Below are 6,569 nucleotides of genomic sequence, written 5' to 3' on the forward strand. Positions count from 1 at the left end.
CAGTTCTTGCCATACAGTTGCCTCCCTCATACTGTTCTTATTTTCCTATAAAAATCATGCCGTGTGTGCGTGTGTCTCAGGGGGTTGAGTACAACCTGATTACCTGATTCCTGCCTTTCCAAGGGGACTTTCTTGGGATGGGTCCCAGTTAAGGGAATGGTGGGAAGTGGTGTTTGGTGCTCGCTGCTCTGGTTGGAAGGTCTTCTGTGTTGTTCCAGTTCCCAGGGGAATAGCTGGCAGTGGTACTTTGGAGGGAAGCTGTGGGGTTCAGACTGCAGCGAGGTGGATTCAGACTGCAGCGAGGTGGACACACAAAAATACCTCTTATACACCCGAGCAGATTGTCTGTACAGAAATGGGCCTTGGGCAGCCAAAAGCACCTTCAATTGACTCTTTTCCTTTAGGTCCACATTTAGCTTCCAACATGCACATTCAAATGCTGTGATTTCACATACACCAGCTCTGCTTTTAAATTGCTGATTCTTCCAGGCAAAGATTTGTATTTGTACTTCAGAGCTGTGTCAGACCACGTGTGCTGTCCATAAGGTGGCTTTGAGTAATACAGGTGTGTCCTTAATCTGAAAAAGATTATTTGCAAAGTTCCCAAACTCTCTAAGAGAGTAGTACAAGCATTTTAAGCACTACTAAAGCTCACATGGACACAGGCCAAGCCACGTGAAGCACTGCCGTTGCTTTGTGCATTATGCGAAATGGCCAATTTACATCAGCAGAGCATACAGCCCAGAAGATTAAATCCGGCAAACATTGCTGGTGGGGTGGGAGATTACTCCTGCCTCAGCTTTCCGTGTGATGGTTCCACTGTTCTGAAAGCACACAGTGTTCGAAAGTGTATGAAACAACACCCAATATGAGATATTTGCAGTTATGCAGGAATCACTGCTGGCCTTGTAATCAGGGAAGCCTACTAAGTCCAAATACTCATTTATCATATCATTAACTTTGTGCCCAGTTTCATAAAGAGGAAAGCAGCCTCATGAGGGGTACTCACTGCTGAATTAAAGCTCAAACTGTTGTCCATTGTTCATTTGCTACAGTACATAGGTTCCTGGTGACATTCAGCTAATGAATTTTCTTATGATTAACTACCCGTTATATGTGGCCATTGTAACGGAAACGTATTAGCTCCTGTTACAAGTGAGGTGGTTGTGTCATTACTAGGAGTGAGCTGGTTTTGTCTTTTTTTCCTCCTCCTCCTCCTCCTCCTCCTTTTTTTCTTTCATGAAGTCAAAGCAAAGCAAAGCTTGGGAAAATATCATTAAAATTCAACAATTTGCTGAAAAGAAAACACTGCTCTGCTGAGCAATAAAACATATTTAGATGCAGCTTTTTCATTAGCTGTTGAATTAGAAGAAAAGTGAAATGTAGACATGGATATAAACTAGTTCCTATTTGGAGTTTTTACATTTATTTTCATTACAATTGTAATTATACGGACCATGATCCAGAAGTAAGTCAAAAAGAAAAAAATAAAAATATAAAGACCATGCACACTTTGTAGACATATTTCTCTGAGAACAGGTCTTACAATTAAGTGAGGGTGTTCTCTTTCTTTGCCCGTTTTCAATGCAGTTCACATTCTGAGGGTGCTCTGCTGTTGCTTAAACTGCACTGACATCTTGTGGCACTGAATTAGTAGGATCCCAAAAATAAAATCTTAAACCTTCATAAACTATGAGTTACCTTGTTTTCTTCATGCAAGCGCTGCCCTCTTTACCTCTGAAGCTGTTTAGTGTTTACCTGCTGGTGATCAGAGGAGGGCTGTGTCACGGATGTAGGGCAGCCTAGTGCATGAACACTGTCACATATGTTTTAAAAATGAATTTACCATTGCAAATGTAGGTATTAATGTGAGAAGTTATCTACAGCTTTGTGCCACTACTCACGAGCACTCACCAGGGCAGTGAAGCAGCTTTAAACCTGGGATTAATCTGACCAAAACCACCTAAAATTTTGAGATGTCATGACAGAATAAGGTTTTGTCCTGTTATAGTGGATGTATGTGAAGCCTGTTGACTAAAAAGCCCATGTGGGTGAGCACTCACACTCACACCCTCTCTCACACTCACACACAGCATGAGAGAATGCCATTAATTTCCTAGCTGGTGTTTTATCACCTTGGCAACCACAAACCATTTAGAATAACCAGGCCTTTTCATCACTGAAAATGAAGACAAGATACTGGCAGCAATCATCGGCTGAATAAAGATCTCCTAGTGGAAGTCCACGTACGGAACAGAGTATTCGGCAGCAAATTAGGCTTCAGCAAACTCCAAAGGAATAAGGTTTTATTTTATCTTTTCAAAAGGCAAGGAAATAGTTTGTGACGATCCATTGGAAGCAAAGTGAAAAGCAAACCACTGCTAGATAAAAAGAAGGTTTCAAGGGGAGACAGCTGCAGCAGTGTTTTGTCTGTCATTGTATTCTTCACCCACTGAATGCTCCTAAATCCTATGAGTATTATCAGAGGTTATATACTCATATCAAAGGAAACGGCATCTCCCTAGGAAACCACAAGAATATAGGTATACACTTAAACACTTAAGATGAAGTAGCGTTTCCATCACACTCATGTTCGTGTTATCCATTGCTGCAGCATCTGAAAATCTCTTTTTTTGTTGTTTAGTTTTGCTGCACAAGACCCTTTTGAGATGGAGAAACATTATTATATTTATTTTACAGACAAAGAATTGAAGCAGAGGTAGATTAAATTGGTTGTCTAACCGGAGAGAAAAAGGATGTGAGGAGAAAGGATGAGAGAAAAAGGATTCAAAGTGAGGAATTTAAATGCAGGCGTCAAATGAAGGGGAACTAGCCAGTCTCTGAATTAGCTGGCACATTGTTGTCCAGCTCAGTTTTTCCTCCCACTGATTCTTCATATAAGCTGTCTAATACATCTGATCAAGTGGCATGTTCTGTGGGGTTTGCAGAGATGCTGAAAAATGAAATCAAAAGGAATTCCCATTGGGAGACTAAGGAAAAAAAGAAAAAAAAAGGAAAAAAAAAAAGAGTACAGACTGACTAAAGTGAGACACAATAGCTTGATTTCTGAAAGCACTTGGCTCTTTGGGAAAAGGTCTTTTTTAAAACGCATTTTCTGACTTTTACAGTTATGCTCACATCAACTGTATTTGAACTTTTGTATGAGGTTTCTGCTAGTGTTACAGAAACTCTGCTTTATTTCCATGTGTGCTTGCAGAAAGCCAATAATGATGACTAATGGGCTTTACCAAACCATGGGACTGAAATTTTAGCATATAATCAGTCACATCCATGATGTCAAATATTATTTGTGTATGGGTCTTTTCCTCTCCTGAACGTATAATATACCTATACTGCTAAGAAAAGGAAATTTAGAGTAGTCCAGTCACTTTCCTGATTTTTGCCATGCTCAGTTTTAGGCTTGATTGGCTTTTTTTCTTCCATATTCCAGACAAAGCAGCCAGTGAGGGCACGCCTGAGCATCTCTGAAAGCCAGCTTAATGGGACCTGTGGTACTTAATGCAGGATAAGCAATTTTCTAATACAGCTCACCCAAGCAGTTGATAAAGTGTATCTATTATTGCATAAGAATATGCCATCGTTGCAATATGTCTTATAAAACAAGACCTTCTATTACATAAAAATCCTCCAATCTACTAAGTTTTCCTTTCCTAAAGATGAAATTAGGAAAATTCTGTAAAGAACCTAGGCAACATTTCAACAACTAAATATCCAAATGCTGACAATTTTCAAATATTGGTGTGTTCATTTCCAGAGGCCTGACACTCCAAGAATCTTCTCCCAAGACACTAATTATACTACTTCTTGATTTCTCCTCTAATGTATTCATTCCTTTCTGCCACTAAATGTTCTGTATTCCACTCTATCATTTTTACTTCTTCTGTCTTCGACTTAACTCACTAATGATAATAGGAAAATTAAAAAAAAAAATAGATAAAGTTGCACCATATAATCTGCTTTAACATATTTAACTAAGGTGATAACACAACTTTAAGTCAATAACATAAAAGCTTTACTATTTACAGAAGAGCTTTGATCACTTCCTTATATTTAACTTTTTGCCTGGACAAAGGCAAAGTCCTGCATGTGGGAGAGTTTAACACACAGACACACACACCCACACACACCCAAATATTATCAGTTGGGGATTGACTGTGTAACGGTTCTTCAGACAAGTCTTGGGGCATATGAACCAGGAGTGTGCCCTGGCAGCAGAGCAGTAGCATCCTGGGCTCTTAGAGCAGGACCAGATCCAGAAGATCCAGGGAAGGAATTATCCTTCTATAATCAATACTTTTGACACTACGTGTAGACACTGCATCCACTTTTGGGCACCCCAGCGCAGGAAAGATACCAACAAATTGGAGCGAGTTCTTTCAAGGGCCACCGCGATGGTTGGGGCTGGAGCACTTGTCCTTTGTGGAAATGCCATAGGATGTGGGCTTGTTCATTCTGGAGAAGGGACAGTTCTGGGGACACCCAACAGCAACATCCCAGTGTCTACAGGGAGGTCATCAAGAAGACAGGACAAGCTTTTCACAGCATTGCAGAGAAGGGACGTGAGAAAACAGCTTGACTTCACTATGAGGATTAAAAGACTGAGAAGTTTGCCAAAAGGACCTGTGAGACCTCCATCCCAGGAGGTTTTCAAAGCCCAGCTGCACAATGCTGTAAGTAACCTGGTCCAAATTCAGCGTTGACCTTGTCCTGAGTGGGAGATTTCCCAAGGTCTACTCCAAACTGAATGGTTCGATGATTCTATAGATATAGATGGTTTTTACTTACCTTTCACTAATGGCTTAAGAAATCTATTATGCAATAACATTCAGTATCCATATATATAACTCCTTGTTGAATTGTTCTAGAAAAGCCAACATTGAAAAAAATCTCTGATGCTTTGGGTAATATTCACCAAAGTAACTGCATGTTTCAGCTCTGTTTTTGTAGCAAATAGCAAGTTTTCAGGTAGCCGGGCCTCTCCAGAAGGTAATGCCTTTGCACGGTGACCTAAATTACTGATAAGTTGAGAAAGTGTAAGGAGATAGATGCAACTGTCTAAATTGATTTTGGTTTGGGCTGAGGGTTGTAGTTTGCATTTTGGTTTTGTTTGTGGGTCTTTTTTTATTAACCATATGAGTGTATTAATCAACATGATCATATTCTAACTGTCTTAAGGAATTATAAAAACCAGAGAATATTCATTCATTTTGGACCTCCCCTGTCTCTTCTTGGAGAAATACAGATGTAACCAGGCTATAAAAGCAGGGGTGGTAAACTGACTACAAAGTTATTCATGCAGAAGAGGTTTCAAGGGACTGTGATTTATTTATAGTTGGAGTTTTCTAACTGAAAACATCCCTTTTGCAAGAAAAGAGATGCCAAAGGCCCAGAAGGAAGGTTAATTTTGCATTGCAAAGCAACCTTAACCAACCTACTGAAGTTCATCTTGGGTCTTAGAAGCCTGCATTCTTCCATGGGTTTGATGTTGATTCTTGGAAAAAAAATTACAATCTGTGTTGAGGGGAAACCTCATCTACTTTAGACTTCTGCTGAGGTCTATAAACCAGTGGGATATTTTTTATCCTTCTTTATTTCATGCTGAATAAGATTTTTATGTATATCTGATTTTCACTACAAATACTTTTGTAGTGTACTAATTGGATATTACATTGGGTGATTGTTAGAGGTACCACTGCTCTGCACAGACAACTTCTCTTTTGTTCTTATTTATCGCAATCCTATATTTACCCTACTGCCACTCACAAGACAGCCTCTATGAGTCACTTAAAGCACCTTTATTTAATTCAGCATACCTCCAAACCCACTGTAATACATGACATTCTATTTTCAAAGTGAGAGACTAAATCAGGTTAATAAATATACAGTATGATATTTGCCATGTACCTTTACTGTGTCTTAACATTAATGGCATGAATGTTTCTGTTTGCTACTGCTAAAGAGCTTTAAGTGCTGTTATAAGGATTTTCAAGGAAATGTAAAGAAAGCAACGTAAGGTTAGGACAATCTTAAAGGGCATGCATTATGCTTTTAATTAACTCTAATTACTATAATACTTCAGATTTGCAGTTAGAATTGCAAAGGAAACTAAATTGCTTATGTACAAACTTCTTACGTTGGGAATACAAACATTAGTGGTTTTTACAGATATAGTTCTAATATTTACTGCTTTTTTCCCCAAGCATTGATTTTATCCTCATTCCACTTAATCAAAAACTGATTTACTTTGAATGAAGGCCACTAGCATTGGCAGTTGTGTTTTATTTGTTACTGCCTCAAAGACAAAGACTCAAACCTCCAGAGATCTGATATCCCGAGGAAACATTTCAAACAGTTGCAGTAACATGTCCCTGAAGAGACTCATTACAACAAACTTTTAAAAAAGTTTTTGCTTTCCCAGTGTGTCACAGTCCACCTTGGTGCACTACTGTCAATTGATTCTATGGAAGCCTCTTAGAATAAAATATAAAGGGTTTTTTATGAACAAGAACAAATATTCCAACAAAAATTATATTTTGGAAGATAATGAC

This window comes from Falco naumanni, chromosome 2, assembly GCF_017639655.2.
Source record: "Falco naumanni isolate bFalNau1 chromosome 2, bFalNau1.pat, whole genome shotgun sequence".
Taxonomy (NCBI): domain Eukaryota; kingdom Metazoa; phylum Chordata; class Aves; order Falconiformes; family Falconidae; genus Falco; species Falco naumanni.